The sequence below is a fragment of the Macrobrachium nipponense genome, chromosome 3 (assembly GCF_015104395.2).
Source record: "Macrobrachium nipponense isolate FS-2020 chromosome 3, ASM1510439v2, whole genome shotgun sequence".
Taxonomy (NCBI): Eukaryota; Metazoa; Arthropoda; class Malacostraca; order Decapoda; family Palaemonidae; genus Macrobrachium; species Macrobrachium nipponense.
Genome location: NC_087202.1, coordinates 95,347,178 through 95,367,216, shown reverse-complemented (window position 1 = coordinate 95,367,216; position 20,039 = coordinate 95,347,178). Strand labels below are relative to the sequence as shown.

Genomic DNA, 20,039 nt, shown 5'->3' with positions numbered 1-20,039 from the left:
GTAAAGACGAGTGATCATAGCACAAGCACGTTCTTCCATCTACCTATGACTGTGAAGTTGGTCTCCATGGTGGCCTGTTCGAATTTTGGGACAACTAGGACTTCACAACGGATTGTTCCAGATGCGCGATGGTCCACTTGTGAAAGAAATACTTGATGAAGCGTTGATAACTGTTTCTGAAAATGATATAAATGAAAAAGATTATCTAATCATTTTTAAAAGAAATATTTGATCACTGTATTCTGTCGAATGTGCAGGGGCTGAAGCCCCGACCTAAGATGAGGAGAGGACAAGAGTAACACTTTGCATACCAAGAAATTGTTGCTCAAGCATACGTCAGGGTATCAGCCTAGTTATTTTAAGATTTTTTTTTCCGTTTCCTGTGCTAAACTTCAGTCTCTCAAATGTTAGTATATGTGTCTCAGCATATTTGGTCACCCATGGAAATAATTTTGACCTCATTTCTTTATCTCTTACCGGTCCACATTTACTTCCAGTATTTGTTTTTTTTATATTCATTTTAAAAGGAGTAAATCACTCCCTCAGAAAAGGTTTCACACGGCTACTTATACTGAGCTCTCTTTCCTTCTTTGTGCTACATAATTTATGATTCATCTCTCCTCTCGTTCTATCCGTCTCTGAAATATCTACATTCTGAAAACCTGAGTGAGACATACTTAGCACTTTATTCACATTACTAACATGCCGTCATTTTAATGATCACTTTCAACTGTTCGCCCTCAGGGAAACTTGCTAAAGCTTGGACTAGTCACAGCAATTCTTCTTGACTTAAAATCAACACTGTAACACCATTAATGTTCAACCATTCTATATACCCATCGCCAATTCCCATTCTATACGTTTTCTTAAACGATAAAATATAAGAGGTCAAATACTTAACAGATGTTGCTTGATAGCATGAAAACTTCCCGTTCTTAGTAATCAACCACCCTCAATACGTGTTCTTAACAATCCTCATTATATCATTATTATTTATGCTATGTCTTTTGATTGTTCTTGCATGATGTATATTGGTATTTTCTTTTAATACAAATTTTTCATGCTTTCATCCGCCCCCTTTCTGAATGAAAATTATCTGGGTACTTCTTGCAGACAAATATACAAATAATTTCCCTTATCATCTTTTGTATTTTTTCCTTCTATCCTCGAGACCTTTGCCTAAGTTAGCCACACTTTACAATGGGCATTCTCACAACAGTATTAAAAACCTAAACTGAGATTCCGGGCGTTGTATCGTTCTTTATCTCAATAACTTTCTCTACCAAAATCAGTCCATATATCAACTAGTTTTACTTGTTTTTGTGTTATCTACATTAAGTAGACCTTTCATGGGCCTTTGGATTACTAGTCGCAGATAGTCTTAGGTCGTAACTTGTACAGCCAGCAAGCCTTTGCTAAGTCATGCCAGTACATGGAACATTTTAAAGGTCTACTGAACGGCAAAACGACTCAAGACTTCATCTCTTTCCAGGTGAAATTCTTGATTTGCTCGGAAACATTTCTTTTTATTTACCCCACTCCAATTCAGTTACTTATTTCCACTATGTAAATCATGCAGCCACTCACCAAACGTGGTGTGTGGTTTATTGTATATGAGATGGGAAATAATGTAATGCGTCTTTAAATGAGTTACGTGGTATACAATTAATATTAACTTTCGAAGGGGATAGATAAATGAGAGTTCCAAGCCATCATATCAGAAAAGCAGACATAAAATGAATAAACATCTTATATATGACTTTAATTAAACAGAATGACCAGCTGTACCGAGATCTTGGAACATTAATATCTTGTAGCTAACGAAGCCATTCATCATCCACATTTTTCAATGTGAGAAACAGGGACTTCTTTTATCATTTTACATTTTCATGTATTCCAAGTACATAGTGAGTGAAAATACGAGCACTTAAATTGAACTCCCATAGCATGAGAAATTGAGGTATTCCTCTTATGACGCTCTCTCTGTCGCCCGTAAATGGAATGTTTAGAATAAAATGATCTTCGCTGACACTGATTAGTTTACAGTACCCTCGAGATATACTGCTGAAGGGTCAAACTGAAGTACTTGCATATTATGCTGGTGTGCATGTCTCGATATTCTCATTACACAAAATAAGAATTATTATGGTAGGAAAAACTTTTGTATCCCCGTACACACTAAGAGCAGTAAATATTCCATTAAATCACGAGTCCATTTGCTGTTCATAAAGATAACCAGTAGGCCGCTTGCTTGGAAATTATAGCTTTCAGGAAAAATTCAAAACTTTTGACAGTTGTGTTGGATATTTGATTTTTGGGAAAAGTTAGTTCGTAAATCTAAATTACCGTGGATATATTCTTTTTCCTCGCTGTACGATTTTTGTAGAATAACAAGGTTTATTTTCCGAAATATTAGAGTTATGGGGCAGCAGAGGGCATACGGTAAACATACCATTTTGACCATTTTCTCTACACCACGATCCGTTACAGATCTATGGCTTTATCTAGTAATTATTTGGGCGTGTGCTATAGTTATATGGTATTTTTTATTTTATGTGATTTTTTATATATCTTTTTATACCATTGATTATTGGATGTTTTATTGTAAATCCGAAGAAGGGTATGAAAATAGACCACAGAAATATTAACTGAACTATTCGTTTTGTGCAAACTAGTTCTTTTATGTTTACAATCTTCCTCATTCTGTATCGCATTGTATTTGGACATTTCCAGGATTAAAGACCATTTTACACTTATCATTTAGGATATTTTTTGATCAACTACTAACTGTAAAAGGAATCTTCAAAGCGTCTAAAATCACCGTCAGGGAAATGATCTGAAGCAAATTAAATCTGAAAAGTAGATAGTGATATTGTGAAGCCAGATTACTGTATAAATAAACTATATTAATTTTAAAAGAAGCAGGAAGGAAAGCGGTATTTCTGGCCAAATTCTGAAATGATGTAACGCAATGGTCATCTCGTTACCAGATGCAAACAGTGCTTGTTTGATCCATCAGATAATTGACAATAACTTATAAGATTAAATTCAATAATAACATCAACCTTTCTTTGAAAAAAGACCATAACACCAGCATGATCAAAAGAACAATAAAACGACTTCCTGTAAGGGATAAATATGAACAACTTACATCGACAGTAATGCCTGGAACGTTCCGAACCGTCTTAGGATGACTTCTACTCGGGAGGTAACTGAAGAATGTTTGGTTATCTTTCCACCACGTGAGCGAATAAAGCTTTTCGTCTGTGAGGTCGAAGCCGCAAGAGAAATTGACACGGCTGCCGCTTCGAACCACGCGCGGCACTGTCAGCTGGGTTATCTGGAGACATTCCCCACATTCACCTGGGAGACCATTGCAAGAGACAAGTGGAAGTTATGAACAGGTCTAAGTTCAGGTCTATGGTTGTCTTTCTTGTAAATACAGCCACACACACACACACGCACACATACACAAACACACTCATACACACACATGCACACACATATATATACTATAGTAGATTCACATCAACCGTCTAGGCCAGTCCCTAACGACGCTCCTGATTGGCTGTTGATAAGCCAATGACAGGGCTGGAAACTCTCAGTCTCTCTCGAGAGTTCACGTAGGTAGGATGTATGTTCCATCTCTCCTATCAAAAGTATCCCTCAGGAGAGCTCGGAACACAGATGGTGCCTATGTGAACTCTCTAGAGAGACTGAGAGAATTGCACGGTTGATGTGAATCTACTATAGCTGACCAACCCGGCATTGCCTGGATAATCTCTGAATGACAACCGATAAACCATTCTCTCTCTCTCTCTCTCTCTCTCTCTCTCTCTCTCTCTCATTCCTGCTAAGGTAGTTGCTTCAGTTACATGACCGTAGTTTTGACACTTACATTTCACCACTTCTCCCGCCCAATTCCTGCTGGGGCTGATCTTGGACTTGAAGGACATTGGGAGTGTCTCTATTCATCACAGCGACCTCAGAAACTATGGTATAGACTCTAATGTCTAGTTTTCAGTTATTTTTTAATGTCACCGCCCCCCTTCTCATGTACCCCTTCCTAGGGCTGACCTTGGACTTTAGGGCATTGAGAGGGTCACTATTCATCGCAGTGACCACAAAAACTATGAATTAGACATTAACCCTTAAACGCCGAAGCGGTAAAAATCAAAAACTCCCCCGAATTCCGGAGCCGGTTTTGAGTGAGCGCGGAATCGGAAAAAATAATTTTTTCAAAAAATCACAGCGCGCTTAGTTTTGAAGATGAGTTCATTTTTGGCTCCTTTTTTTGTCATTGCTTGAAGTATAGTATGCAATCATCAGAAATGAAAAATAATATCATTATCATATGTAAATAATGCGATATATGGTAGTGAAAAAAAAAATTCATACATAATTGTATTAAAATCACGCTGTGCAAAAAACGGTAAAAGCTAACGAGTTTTTATTTTTTCGTTGTATTGTACACTACATTGCAATTATTTTGATATATAATACATTGTAAAACAATAAAAGCAACACCGGAAAAATATTATCACAAAACTATGTACGAATTCGTAACGTGCGAACGTAAAAAAATATTTTTTTCAAAAATTCCCGTAAATCTCAATATTGTTCTAGAGACTTCCAATTTGTTTCAAATGAATAAAAATGATTGGATATTACGATACTGTAAGAGTTTTAGCTTACAATTGCGTTTTTTTACCATTTCGGTAGAGTCAAAGTTGACCGAACGTGGTTTTTTTTCTATTTATCGTGATTTATATGCAAATATTTCGAAAATGAGAAAAGCTACAACCTTCAAATATCTTTCATTTTATTTTACATGAAATTGCGCACATTTTCATATATAAAACTCTATGAAATGCCTAATATGAAACGGAGCAAATTTTCCGAGAATTCGATGTACGCAATTCGGAGATTTATGGCGGAGAATCCGCGCGCGGAGGGAAGGAAAGTTTTTTTCATAAATTCACCATAAATCGAAATATTGTGCTAGAGACTTCCATTTGTTGCAAACTGAAGGTAAATGATTGAATATTACTAAAATATAAGAGATTTTAGCTTACAATTGCGTTTTTTTCGACCATTTCGGTAGAGTCAAAGTTGACCGAACGTGGTTTTTTTTTTTTTTCTATTTATCGTGATTTATATGCAAATATTTTGAAAATGAGAAAAGCTACAAACTTCAATTATTTTTCGTTGTATTTTACATGAAATTGCGCACATTTTCATATATAAAACTTTATGTAACGGCTAATTTAAAATGGTGCAAACATTACCACAATCGCACGTAACATTTTTCGGAAGAGTTACGCGCGGACGTAAGGAAAATTTAATATTTTTCATAAATTCACCATAATCGAAATATTGTGCTAGAGACTTCCAATTTGTTACAAAATTAAGGTAAATGATTGAATATTACTAAAATATAAGAGTTTTAGCTTACAATTGCGTTTTCGACCATTTCGGTAGAGTCAAAATTGACCGAAGGTTGAAAATTTGTCACTTATCATTTTTTATATGAAAATATTTCAAAACTGATAAAAGCTACAACCATGGGTTGTTTTTAGTTGTATTGTGCATGAAATTGCGCACATTTCCATATATAAAACTTAATGTAACGGCTAATTTTAAAATGGTGCAAACATTACCACAATCGCATGTATGATTTTTTTCGGAAGAGTTACCGCGCGGACGTAAGGAAAATGTTTTTTCATAAATTCACCATAAATCGAAATATTGTGCTAGAGACTTCCAATTTGTTGCAAAATTAAGGTAAATAGTTGAATATTACTACAATATAAGCGTTTTATAGCTTACCAATTGCGTTTTTTGCAGGGGGGGGGGACCGTTTTCGGTAGAGTCCGAAAGTTGACCACGAAGGTTGAAATTTTGGCACTTATCGTTATTTATATGGAAATATTTCAAAATTGATAAAAGTTACAATCATGACTATTTTTTTGTTGTATTGTGCATGAAATTGCGCACCTTTTCATATATAATACTTCATGTAACGGATAATTTAAAACGGTGCAAAAATTATGTCAAAGTGACGAAATAATTTTTGAGATGTGTCACTGATACTTTTTAGTGCGATAAGAAAGAAATTCGCGCTTGCGCGCCTGCGTAACGATTGTAAACAAAACAACGCCTTGATCCGTGAACTCCCAGCATCTCCCAAGGCGCGTGATTCAAAAGTTTTCGGCTGGTAGGCCTATAAGTATTTTTCCGCGAATTTAAAAAAAAACTTTTTTGAGCCGACGTATGGTACGTCCATTCGGAAATCGGGGGAGATTTTGACTCGACGTTTAAGGGTTAATATATGTATTTTTGGTTACTTTTAAATGTCACAAGTTTCCCACCCCTTTTCACCACCGTTTCCTATCTGGGCTCAACTTAGACTTAAAAGACTTCAGGAGTATCATTATTCATCTCAATGACCTCTAAAACTATGGATTAGACACTAATATCTGTTGCTTTGGGTTATTTTTACATGACACTGCCATCCCACCCTCTTCTCAGCCACTCCCTACTGGGGCTGTACTTGAACGTACTGGGCTTCTGGAATATCACTATTCATCTCACCTTGAAAACTATGGATTAGGCACTAATATTTGTTGTTTTCTGTTATTTTTGCATGGCATCTCCATCCCAAATCCCCTTCCTATCAGGTCTAAAATTAGACTTGAAGGGCATCGGGAGTGTCACCATTCATTTCAGCAACCTTAAAAGCTATAGACCGAACATACTATCTATTGTTTTCGGTAATTTTTTCTTTTTACATGTCACTCCCCCTTCCCACAACCAACCCTTTACCCTACCAACTGGTCTGATATTAATCCTCCTGTTTTCACCAAGACCTTTCCCGGTTTGATATTGACCTATATTTAAAGTATTATCAAAATCGATCGATAGATGAGGAATTGTAAGCATTCATATAAACAAACAAAAAACAGACATTTTCTCTATTATACATACATGCATACATGCAGACATATATATATATATATATATATATATATATATATATATATATATATATATATATATATATATATATATATATATATATATATATATATAATGTGTGTGTGTGTGTATAAATATATATGTGTAAAAAATATATACATGTATATATATATATATATATATTATATATATATATATTATATATATATATATATAAACACGGGTATGTTACGGATATGGGAACTAGCAAATACTATCGATAGTGAGGATCTGTTAGTTAATGAATAAATAATTCGAAACGATAAGTTCTGACGTCAAACGCTATCAGTATATAAAGGTTAGCGGAAGGCCTCTTAAACACCGAATGCATAACTTTCGAGCCTTGTGAAATATACTGAAGTATCACCATAGATTCGAAAAACAGTAAGTAAAATCGACATTAACATGAATAACAGAGGTCGACTTACACAGACAGCAAATTGCGGCTATGAAGAAGGCTAGAACAACGTCTTTCATTGGTATATAATCTCAGTCTTGGCAGCTAACCGAAGGAGAACGGGCAACGAACGTCACGAGGCGCCTAGCATGAACCTCTTTCCCTCTCTGGTTATATTCCCTTCCTCCAACCAGACACAAATTCCTCCGTCAACGTCGTCCTCGGTTCAGATCTGTAAAAGGATCGATTGTAGGGTTAGTTTCAATACCTCAAATTGGCTGCGAGTTACTTAATATAACCTGTAAAATGTTCAGTGTTGTCTTTTTTTTTGAAAATATAACAGACTGCAGAATCTATGATTTAAGATGTATGTGTGCGTTTACACCTCACCCACCCACACACACACTCACACACACACACACACACACACACACACACACACACACAACACACACATATATATATATATATATTATATATATATATATATATAATATATATATATATATATATATATATATATCTGTATGTATGTATATTGACAGCGCTATAGGATAATTAGTATATATTAAAGGATTCATTGTAAGTATGTCACTTTGACGCTAAGAATATCCGTCAGTGCTAGTGTGCTAGCAAAACGGGGGGGGGCCGGGGGGAAAAACACAGGTCAACACATACTGAGATTATTTTTTTCTTTTTTTATAAACGAGAGACCACGCTAAGAGCCAAAGAGGAATGCAGAAAAAAAAATAGAAAAAGATAATCTGGGGGCTCTCACGTAGACTCGCAAGCTGATCTAGGATCGTGTCATTTGATTTTTACGTCACAATGGAGTGGCAAAAGAATGTTCTAGAACAATGGGTGTGTTCATATGTGTGTGTGTATCTAGAGGTGGCATTAGAGGGCAATATAATGAGTTGCCCTGCAAAGGTAGATTATTCTGGCAGTTATTTGCATTATTAAGAAGTCCTGTTTGTCAAGGCGCGAGATTTCCCTGTAAAGGTAAGAGATCTTTGTGTTTGAGTGATGGGACACTTTATAATTTCCACTGAATATGCTTTATTAAACATTTTCCACATGCACTGTCTGAAACTTATATCTCTAAAGTGACTGGGAGACGAGTTCTCCTTTTTGTTTTGCCTTACGGTTTTTAAATTTTATACTATGTATGCAGTTGTTTTTTATTATTATTTCTAAAAGCAGAAGCCTTTGTTTTTTCTTCAGATGTATTTGGTTCAGGTCACGTGACAAGGGAATGTCTGACGGATAGCTATGACTTCGGTCATGACAGGCTTTGACATTTTTTGGGATATTTCATATAACGAGAGTTTCTTTTTTACATTTATTTACTTGCAAGAAGTAAGGACAGTCATGGCCTTAACTTCTTCTATTGCTTTTTCTTGTTATGATAAGTTTGGGAATAAAACTTGTATTTTTTTTTGATAGATCATGAGTTTTGTTTATCCTTAGTTAATTTATACCGTGATTATGTACGGGGGAGACTGACACACAGATGTAACGTGGTGACCTAAGAGGTAGTGGTTTTCTCTTTGATCTTTGAAATTAAGATCTGATGATAAAAGGAAAAGGGGTGGATAAGATATATATATATATATATATATTATATATATATATATATATATATATATATATATATATATATATATATATATATATGCACTCACACACAAATATAAATATATATATATATATATATATATTATATATAATATATATATATATATGTATACGAAATTTAAATTTCATAATACTGTGTATGGTATTTTACTTTTCTGCTTTTACTTTACCATTGAGAATGAACATCATGTTGCGTCTGTCAGTTCCAGATAATTTCACTGATATGAAGTAACTCATCCTTATAAAGGAATTCTGATGTTTAGGTCTGTTTAGTGTTTTTTTCTGGGAAATATGAATTAACTGGTCATATCCAGGAAAGTTAAAAGTTCATTAAATGTTAGTCTTTCTTCAGATGTGGGGACAGAGAACGAAAATCTGTGATGGAAAACAGGAACAAAATAGATTGCGATTTTTTTTAGACGTCACACCTGGTGTTTTCCGGTACTTTTAAGACTATACTTGAGAAAATAGTTTCACTGAAATACTAAACATTCCAGCTGATTATCGCAATATATCTGTAGTGTTTCCCACCCGGTTTCCACAAGGTACCTTTCTTAGTACCTTAGTTACTTGAGAGAACTTGCTTAGAAAAATGTGCATGCCATTCATGAATGCAAAATAATGAGATTTAAAAAGGGTTAAAAGCTGAAAGGCTCGAAATGAATAACTCGAGTGAAAAATCTATATAATTCTAGCAAGAACACTTGCAGTGTTGGAAAGTTCACTATAGCCATCAAGGAAAGCAGCCTGTCCAAGGAAGGTTGATCTTGCAAAGTTGTTATTTCATACTTGGTTACAGAATTATACTTCTTTTCCATGAGCGTGTTTCAACTTGTGTCCCATGTTTATGAATTATTCGGAAAAAATATCGAAGACGCAAACTTTAAGGCACCGGTTAGATACTCCAATGAGACTTTTTTCGTTCTTTTTTGTTTTTCATTCTTACAGGCAGAATAAATATGATCTTTCGTTGGGTACATGGACTTAAAAAACGGGAAGGGTTGCAGACATGTGGTGTTATGTTTTTAACCTTAGTTCACACTAACAGTAAGCAGGGTTTTGGATAAAGGAAAAAACAAAAAATTATGGGTGAACTGAAGTCCATAGAACGCTTTGTAAGAAGTTTTTTTTTTTAAAGACTTGTTTGGCTATTAGGCCAGTTTGGCTATTAAGCCATTTTTTGTTACTCTTATGGTAGATCTAGTGTACCTATCCGCGGCGGCCCAGAGTATGGCCGGTTGCGGGTTTTTCTATGCCAGTTTTACCATCACCTGAACAAGAATATGAAGTAATATTTATTCGGACGACTCTAATTTACCTTTGAACTCTATCCTACGGTAAAGGGGATTCCCATTGGGAACCGGGGTTTTGGGTGGGGACAAAACCCTAACTCTATCCTACGGTAAGGGGGACCCCCAGTGGGAACCGGGGTTTTGGGTGGGAGAAACCACTTGGGGGTGATTTTGGCCGTGTTATTGTGGTATTTCCCACATTTATCACTTTTAAAAACACGAAATACAGGCGGAAATAAGAGATAACAAAACTAGCGATAGTGGAGCCGTTCCACATCCATATTCGTCTACTACCTAAACTACTACCACAACACTGAATCCTACTACGCATGCGCTAATGCTACTGCGCATGCGCTAACTGTAAGGGAGCTTTTGGCCTAAACTCAGACTGCTTAGTGAGGAAAGAAATGGGGGTTTACGGGAGGGATACATGTATTTAGCCAAACACGTTACAGTAAGACCCCTACGTTGCTACCGGACTGAGTGAAGGATTGGGTGGTACAGGGTTCCCAGATTTGGCAGTTTCTCACCAAATTTGGCTTTTTTTCCTAATTTGGTGGGTAAAAAAATTCACTTTGGCTGGTTAGTGGTATTTTGGCTGGTTTTCAAATACTTTCTATTTGAGCTAAACACTGATCCCACGTTTGAGGAATACTCCCCAGATTGGGAATTTTTGAAGGTTTCAGGAAAATCTGGGCAATTTGAATAGGTTTTTTTTTTCAGTAAAAAAACTTTTATGGTAACCTTTCAGCAAAAATATGTAGATGGAATTAAAATAAAAATCACACACACAAAACCAGACGACCACAAAACAGGCCGCCGGATTCTCAGAGAACGAGCCTCATTTCAAAATTTCAATTCATTCTCGTTTTTTTTCCTGTATTCTTATATTAGTTTATATTATCTAACTAAAACTATGATGCCGCTATACAAGCATATATATGATAAAAAAAAATATACATTTATAAAGATAAATATAACGCACATATATTTGCCGGTTATTTGGGTTGGTTTGGATTTCCATTTTGGCGGGATTTTGGCTTGGTTTCATGGTAGAAACTTTGGCTGGTTGGTAGTGGTGTCATCTGGGAACCCTGGCTGGTAACCATACGTTGAGTTACATAAAAGCATTTACCTAATTTGTTTATTAAACATGTTATGTGAATTCTAGTGTTTATTCCTTTTCATTTTTCCATAGTATTTGTATAATAACTGTTTTGAAATATCCCCACCACCTAATCATTGTTTCACCATATATAACTTGAAATATTATGTTATAATTGAGGACAGACCACCTAAAAAATGCCTAAACGTGTTGATATAGAACTCAGTTTTTAGTACGTTTCGATACCTACCTGTTACGTGAAATTGCACATTGCGTTGCATATTACATACACACTCCCTATCATTTATACACAAGTCAATCCCTCCCCTTTCCAGTATTCACGACTGGCTCTTTATGTTACATTTACAATGCATTTCTCACCGATCCACTATCTAGATTAAAGTTTGCCATTATTTTTATAAAAACCTACATTTAAATATATTCCATTATACACTTTTACAGACATTACAATTGACACCTCCCTTCCAGTTTCCTTACTATTATGCAGTTATGTATGGTTACTTTTTACATTTTACACTTCCACACCCATCAAAGTTAGGTTTATATGTCATTTTACCTACTATGGGGGCCGAATCCCATCCCCCGGTTAGGCAACATACCCTTAGGGTTAGTTTGTTATATGTTGGTTTACCTACTAATTTTACTTCCTTGAAGGGGGTTACCCGGTTAGGCTAGGTTGGTTAGTTCTTAAAGGGTGGATACCGGGGGGGGGGGGGGGGGGGGGGGAGGGGGGGGGGGGGGGGGGGGGGGGGGGGGGTTGGTTGGTTTGGGTTGGGGGGTTGGTTTAGGTTACATTCCCTACTTGGTTACCTACTAGGTTAGGTTTGGTTAGGTTACCATTCCTTACTAGGTTAGGTTAGGCCTTTAAGGCGGGGTACGGTGGGGGCGAAGCCCCCATGGTCAGGCAATATTCCCTACTAGGTTAGGTTGGTTAGGTTACCATTCCTTACTAGGTTATTGGTTAGGCCTTTAAGGGGGTACGGGGGGGCGAAGCCCCCCTGGTCAGGCAATACTTCCCTACTAGGTTAGGTTAGGTTAGGTTACATCCTTACTAGGTTACGTTAGGCCTAGTATTTCCTACTAGGTTAGGTTAGGTTGCGTTCCTTACTAGGTTAGGTTAGGCCTTTAAGGGGGGGTATGGGGGGGTCGAAGCCCCCATGGTCAGGCCAATGTTCCCTACTAGGTTAGTTTATAGGTTGGTTAGGTTACATTCCTTACTAGGTTACATTAGGCCTAGTATTTCCCTACTAGGTTAGGTTAGGTTACGTTCCTTACTAGGTTAGGTTAGGCCTTTAAGGGGGGGTACGGGGGGGCGAAGCCCCCTGGTCAGGCAATATTCCCTACTAGGTTAGGTTAGTTTAGGTTGGTTAGGTTACATTCCTTACTAGGTTAGGTTAGGCCTTTAAGGGGGGTACGGGGGGGCGAAGCCCCCCTGGTCAGGCAATATTCCCTACTAGGTTAGGTTACATTCCTTACTAGGTTACGTTAGGCCTAGTATTTCCCTACTAGGTTAGGTTAGGTTACGTTCCTTACTAGGTTAGGTTAGGCCTTTAAGGGGGGTACCGGGGCGGGGGCGAAGCCCCCCTGGTCAGGCAATATTCCCTACTAGGTTAGGTTAGGTTAGGTTACATTCCTTACTAGGTTAGGTTAGGCCTTTAAGGGGGGGTACGGGGGGGCGAAGCCCCCCTGGTCAGGCAATATTCCCTACTAGGTTAGGTTAGGTTAGGTTGGTTAGGTTACATTCCTTACTAGGTTAGGTTAGGCCTTTAAGGGGGGGTACGGGGGGCGAAGCCCCCCTGGTCAGGCAATATTCCCTACTAGGTTAGGTTAGGTTAGGTTGGTTAGGTTCACATTCCTTACTGGTTAGGTTAGGCCTAGTATTTCCCTACTAGGTTAGGTTAGGTTACGTTCCTTACTAGGTTAGGTTAGGCCTTTAAGGGGGGGTACGGGGCGAGCCCCCCTGGTCAGGCAATATTCCCTACTAGGTTAGGTTAGGTTAGGTTGGTTAGGTTACATTCCTTACTTGGTTAGGTTAGGCCTAGTATTTCCCTACTAGGTTAGGTTAGGTTACGTTCCTTACTAGGTTAGGTTAGGCCTTTAAGGGGGTACGGGGGGGCGAAGCCCCCCTGGTCAGGCAATGTTTCCCTACTAGGTTAGGTTAGGCCTTTAAGGGGGGGTAGGGGGGGCGAAGCCCCCTGGTCAGGCAATATTCCCTACTAGGTTAGGTTAGGTTACATTCCTTACTAGGTTAGGTTAGGCCTTTAAGGGGGGGTACGGGGGGCAAAGCCCCCTGGTCAGGCAACATTGCCTACTAGGTTAAGTTCCCTACTAGGTAAGGTTACATCCCCTGCTAGGTTAGGTTATGTTAGGTTGGTTTGGTTCTTTAAGGGGGGTTACCGCAGGCCCAACCCCACCCCTGGTCAGGCAACATCCCCTACAAGTTTAATTAGTTTTGTTATATGCTAACCTATGTTTAATTTGGTCTTTTGTATTTATTAAAACAACTATTGGCCCTATCACAACATCTACCACCCAGACTTAAATCCCACCCCTCCTGGGCCGTTATATATGTATTTGTATTATTTCATATTTTGAACCCATCCACATTTACATTTAGTTCCTTAACTACCCATTTACTTTTATTACCCTTAACATTGCCAACTTATCTTGTTAAGTGCTTGTTCATTTACCTCAGCCCCACCCTGCCTCAACCAATAGCATCAAAGCATTTTTACTACTCCACCCCACCTCTCCTACCCTGTTTTCTACGGTCTGGCCTCCTGCCACCTCCTAACTGTAGACTCCAACACTGTTGAATCTGCCGCCATGACATCCACTGCTGCATCTACTTCACGCTCGCCCCAGCCCCTCACCAGGAACTCTTTGCCAACTTCATGTAACAATTGTTACATGAGTTACACAGATTTTTCTGCCTTTTACTCGGGTAATTATGATCGACTAATCGGTTTTTGCCAGGACCATGGCCTCCTGAGAAGCAGGTCTTTTGCCCCCATTCAGTCGACTCCAAGATACGGGAGGAGAATGTATAACTTCGTCGGGTACTTGGCTGTTGCTTATTTCAAGCTGCATTTTGAGGAACCCAAGACCCGCCTCCACGCATTCTTAAAGCAGCTGCTGCTGTGTACCCCTCCACCCCTTTAAGGTAAGGTCCAAACATTATTCTTAATTATTATGTTTTAGGAAAGTGAGTGTTAGGCTTTCGCCGAAAGTTGCGTCAAGGTATGTTACTATTCAGTGGGGTGCTGCTAAGACAACTCGTACCTTCCACCTTACCGGCCCCCCCCCCCCTCCATTAGTGAATAATATGGCTCCGTGGTGGATTGGGGGAATTTAAAGCCCCCCCCCCCATGGCGGCTGTGTTTACATTGCCTTCACCGTAACGAATACTTGGTACCTTCCTATAGGACCGTTCTTCGGTGACTTAGACTATGGCAATTGACCTTTTCTATGTTATTTTAGTTGCTTTACAAGGGTTGTAAGGAATATTTTGTTCGTTTGGTTGGAACTAAACTTTAATATACCTTTGAGTTTGGTGCGGCTATTATGTAACTTTCAAAGGTCAATTACTGCTTAGTTACAGCCGCCCGAATGGATATTACTTTTAAATCTTGTACAGTAACTCAAATAACATAGGAATCAGTCAATTGCCATAGTCTAAGCCACCGCGGATTGCTTCTGTAGAAATACCACTCTTATTAACTGAGAGTGTGATTACACAATTACACATTTTCTTTCTCCCTTCAATTTTTTGTTTATACAGGATTGTGAAAACAATTACTCTAAAGCAATACAGCAGGGTACAATTGGTAAGATGAAACGCTGATTATCAACTAGCAATTTGCCCGTGTCCAGATGTGTACAAACTGTAGAGCACGAGGGTACTTCACTAAGTTTTCGGTCTTCCCATAAAGAATAGCAGCAGCTGCAATTTTTTTTACGTGAATACATTCAACTAGCTATTTGTGATAACTGACAATACTCAATTGTCTCTTTAAATTGTATTGCAAAGTTATTTGACTGATTATCATCAAAATCAATGTCAACAAAAGAAGGGCTTGAACTCAAAAGGTAACATTTGGTGGGGTCTTCTTTTATCTATTTGCCCATTCAAAACTTTGCCCCAGAATTCAGATGGGGCAAATAAAAAACGGGTGCCGGTTGGTCTGGACACCCAAAAACGTCGACCACTGAACAGCAGGTGGATGTCCTTCATTGCATTGTTTTGGAGGACGGGCAACTGACTGAGAAAGAAATAACCAAAACCAAATGTGTCAGTAATAGATTAGTGCACACTGTTCTGACTTTTGTCTTGTGGATTACCGAGAAGTTTGTAAAGTAGTACCATGATTGCCGGTACTAGAATGGAAACTGTAAGATATGCATTTCCCACGACACTTCAAAAATGTTCCAGGCCGATCCAGACAATTTTTATTAGAAGTTGATAACCAGAGCTGATACATGGATTCACCATTTTGAACCTGATTCAAAGATTGACAGCAACCTAGAAATTCACAGTGGTTTTCCGCCCCCGGAAGAACTTAAGCACTTGGCTTCTATTATCACTAGTTTTGAATTTGAAAAAAACTGCCTCTGAAAATTATATCCTTGAGGCAGAATTGTTCCAAGAGGCCAAAGAAGGCTTTGTTTTGTTGTTTCAAGCCCCTTACTCCCATGACCTGGTACTATTGGTCTTCTACCTACCTGGTATCTAAACGTGATGGTGAAGTTGTTTATTCCAGGGAAGCGTCTTTGGAAACCCAGGAAGCAGCCTTTTCCTGCGACATATGTCAGTGACTGAACATCATTACATTTGGCTGGTAAGTGAGAAAACAATGCAATACAGTCTGTCTCGTGTGCTGTGGCTTTCTTGATGAGACTAAGAGCTTTATGAATGAACAGTGTAGATTATGTTATTTACTATATCAAAACACGATCCTAGAGTATCTCCTCTTGCAAATTTGAAATAAACAGAATTACGAACATCCTGAAAAAATCATTAATAATAACGTAATAAGAATTGCAATTGCTTTTCTTAAAAGGAGAAACCTATCCCTACTGATCTAACAAATTAAGAATTTTAGTTTCTTTTATATTAAAAGAATAATGACAAACAGGGAAGAGGAGACAGAAAAAAAATAAAAATAAAAGAAAAGCATTTTTCAGAAATCATTCCATTGGAGTATTTTGCATTTACTGAGCAACGGTATGCGCTGTAAATAATTTTATTGGGGGGGAGGGCGTTGGTGGGGTGGGGTTGGGGGCGGGGGGGTGGGGGGGTAGGTGAGAGGGTGGGCAGTGTAGCTAGTGAGAATTTTCACAGCAAAAGAGGATGATGAAAGAGAGTAGAACAAGGAATGGCAGACATGATCACTTGCAGTCAAAGACAATTAAAAGCTGGAAGATTGGATACACTATATTTGGGAAAACCAATCTCAGCGGAGGAAGGTACTTCAGTTACATTCAGGGAAGGCGTCGATGCGTTTCCAATTAAAAGTTGACAAGATATGTCACTTAAGAAGTTTGCCTGGTGTATCATGGCGCGATCTAGACTAGCGACTTCATTATGGCTTTCATTTACTCTTGTTAATATCCTTTCTTGTTTAGTCATTCGATTCCATATTATTTATTTTCTTTTTAAGTCGGTGCGACTTGAAGTGCTTAGGAACAGAGTTACATAAAGGCATCTTTAACGGTCAGGGGTAATGATTCAGAGAGAGAGAGAGAGAGAGAGAGAGAGAGAGAGAGAGAGAGAGAGAGAGAGAGAGAGAGATATTGGAGGAGGGCTAATTACAGCAATTCAATGTAATTATTATACGTAGGCAATAAAGCTGAAAATGGATGTTAACAGTAATCTCCTTCCATATAAATTGAACCGCAGACAACAGATGCATTGGGCCATCGCTTAGTTTACCTTGTTTAGCAAAGTAGTTTAAGGCCTGGTTCACAGTTACTTCCAAATAGGCATTCTAAAGGCACCGGGGGTTGTGGGAGTGTTCACTCCATTTTATTCTGATGCAAGATCTGAGTGTACCGTTGCTAACACAGGCCAGCTCTGCGCTTCGATTTACATGTACTCTACTACTCGGACGTGTTGGCGCATAAGCAAGAAGAACACGAAAATGAAGTCAGACAGTCTTGATACAGAACTTTTTATTGAAGGAATTCGAAAATGACCACCTCTTTGGGACATGGGTTCCTCAGATAATAACGCAGCTTTATATTCAGTCTGAAATCATCGAAAAATTATTAATAGTATTCTCCTGGTTTTCGAAATAAGGTTTTCTACATTCCTTATGTTTGTCTATTATTAAAATAGGGTCACCCAATAACTTCATTGTTTTTGCATTTGTTGTGGTCTCCGACGATAATGCATTCAAATGTGGTCTGCTTCCTCGACATCCATGTTGATACAGAAAAAAAATGAGGTACTTGGCGATAAATATCCTTGTTGTGAAGAGGTCCTGAAAGTTAGCCTACTGCTCCAGCGATCACCGCTTCTTGTAAAGCTGCCTTCAAGATACGCCCCTAACTTCATTACAACACATCACCAAACAAGTGTGACATTCAGAATGCATATTTTTCGAATTAGCTGCTGAGGTGCACAAGAACAGTTACTGGCGTCATTCTATCAGTTTGGAATAGTAAAATTTCGTTTCATCATATGACTTATAACAATGGAAAGCAGTGATGGATGTTATTCCTCTTGAACGGGTACTCTGTGAATGATCCAGGTGAAGTTCGAGTTATCAAAATTCAGTATATGTTCAAGGTCCAGTATAACGAAGTCACAAAATTATAATAATTTTTTTTTTGTCAGGGACCTTATGCTTGTAATAAACTATCTTGTGTTTTACAGAGTTTGCTTTAATGAAAACAAGGAATCTGATACTTTGGCGACAATCCTTTGACTCCAAAAATAAAAGCACAGGGGGAAAGGCTTATTCCAAATGCCTGCTCATTATATCTAAGTATAAGTTTCCTTATTAATATATATATATATATATATTATTAATAGATATATATATATATATATAATATATATATATATATATATATATATATATATATATATATATATATTGTGTGTGTGTGTGTGTGTGTGTGTGTATGTGTGTGTGCATACACACACACACACACACATATATATATATGTATATATATATATATATATATATATATATATATATATATATATATATATATATATACATATATATATATATGTGTGTGTGTGTGTGTGTGTGTGTGTGTATGTATGTATATATATATATATATGTAACTTATAAAGATTGATAATATAATATGTATGAGACATTGTTGTATGTCACGTGCTTTGACATCGTTTTTAGCTTCCCTTGGGGACAGAGAACATCACAGCTTAGGAATGCTGATATGTCTTGTTGGATGGTGTGACATTAAGCTCTTACCCAGCAAATCAGTGCCTTCGTCCTGTCGCCATGAGAGCTTGTCCAAGGTGCCTTTGAAAACTGGTTACAAGCAGTTACCTGGGGCGTGTACATTCTGAACTTTGAGTGTGAGTTCGTGCGTTCATACGAGCTATGTCCGTTCATAATAGCATGTAATTAGTCAGAACCATAGAGAGACTTACGGAGTTTTTATTTAGTGCTTGGAGATTCTAGGCTGAAATGGTAAGATTCACTGTGTTTTAGCCAAAGGTGTGGCTTGATTGTATTTTAGCATTATTGTAAAATATGTCCATTTTATTTAATCTTTTGACTATCTGTTTTTGCAATTGTGTGTGCTTACCAGAGTGTTCTGTTCTTCCTCACAGGCGGATCTGGACAAGGGGGAATGTCATGACAAAGGGGAATGGCTTTTTGGAGAGGAACCATATGTGTATTTTGGAGTTGGTGTTGACTGACTGCTAATGTCATGACTAAACTAATGATTAGTCATTGGGGATCAATTAAGCTATTTTGAACTTTGAGAACGTAACTATTTGATCAATGCTTTACTTTTAAATAAATGTATTTTTGTAGCCCGTTTCTGATTTGGTGACCTTATATAATGGAAGAGGAAGATGGATGGAGAGAGAGAGAGAGAGAGAAGCGGGGCGGGGGGGGGGGCGGGGGGGGGGGGGGGGGGGGGGCTATTGTCAGTGTCTGAGAGAGAGAGAGAGAGAGAGAGAGGAGGAGAAAGTGTTACCAAACTTAGTTTTGCCTACCGCTTTTGGCTTAACGCTTACCAATATGAAATACGAGATTATTATCTTGTATACATATAATATATATATATATATATATATATATATATATATATATATATTATATATTGAATTAGTACCCCTACTGAGTTGTGTGTGTTTTTTAACAGATGATGTACAATTCTGAGGTGAGAGATGGCAAAAGCTTCTTTCTTGCTAATAAGCAAGATGAATAATATCAAACTTGTCGGGATAAGACCAGGGCAATATTGCACGTAGATGACATTTGAACAATTCTGCAAATCTTCGTGGGATGAAAGTGCCATCAGTGAACTTCCCACAGTGCACTGCAAATATTACTTAATATTTTTTGCAACATCCCAT

General features: G+C 37.8%; 1 pseudogene; it reads right to left on the bottom strand.

The window, feature by feature from the left end:
- The window catches only part of LOC135222454 (uncharacterized), an 11,815-nt pseudogene extending 4,189 nt beyond the window's left edge, over positions 1-7,626 (bottom strand).
- Between the last annotated feature and the right edge of the window lie 12,413 nt (positions 7,627-20,039).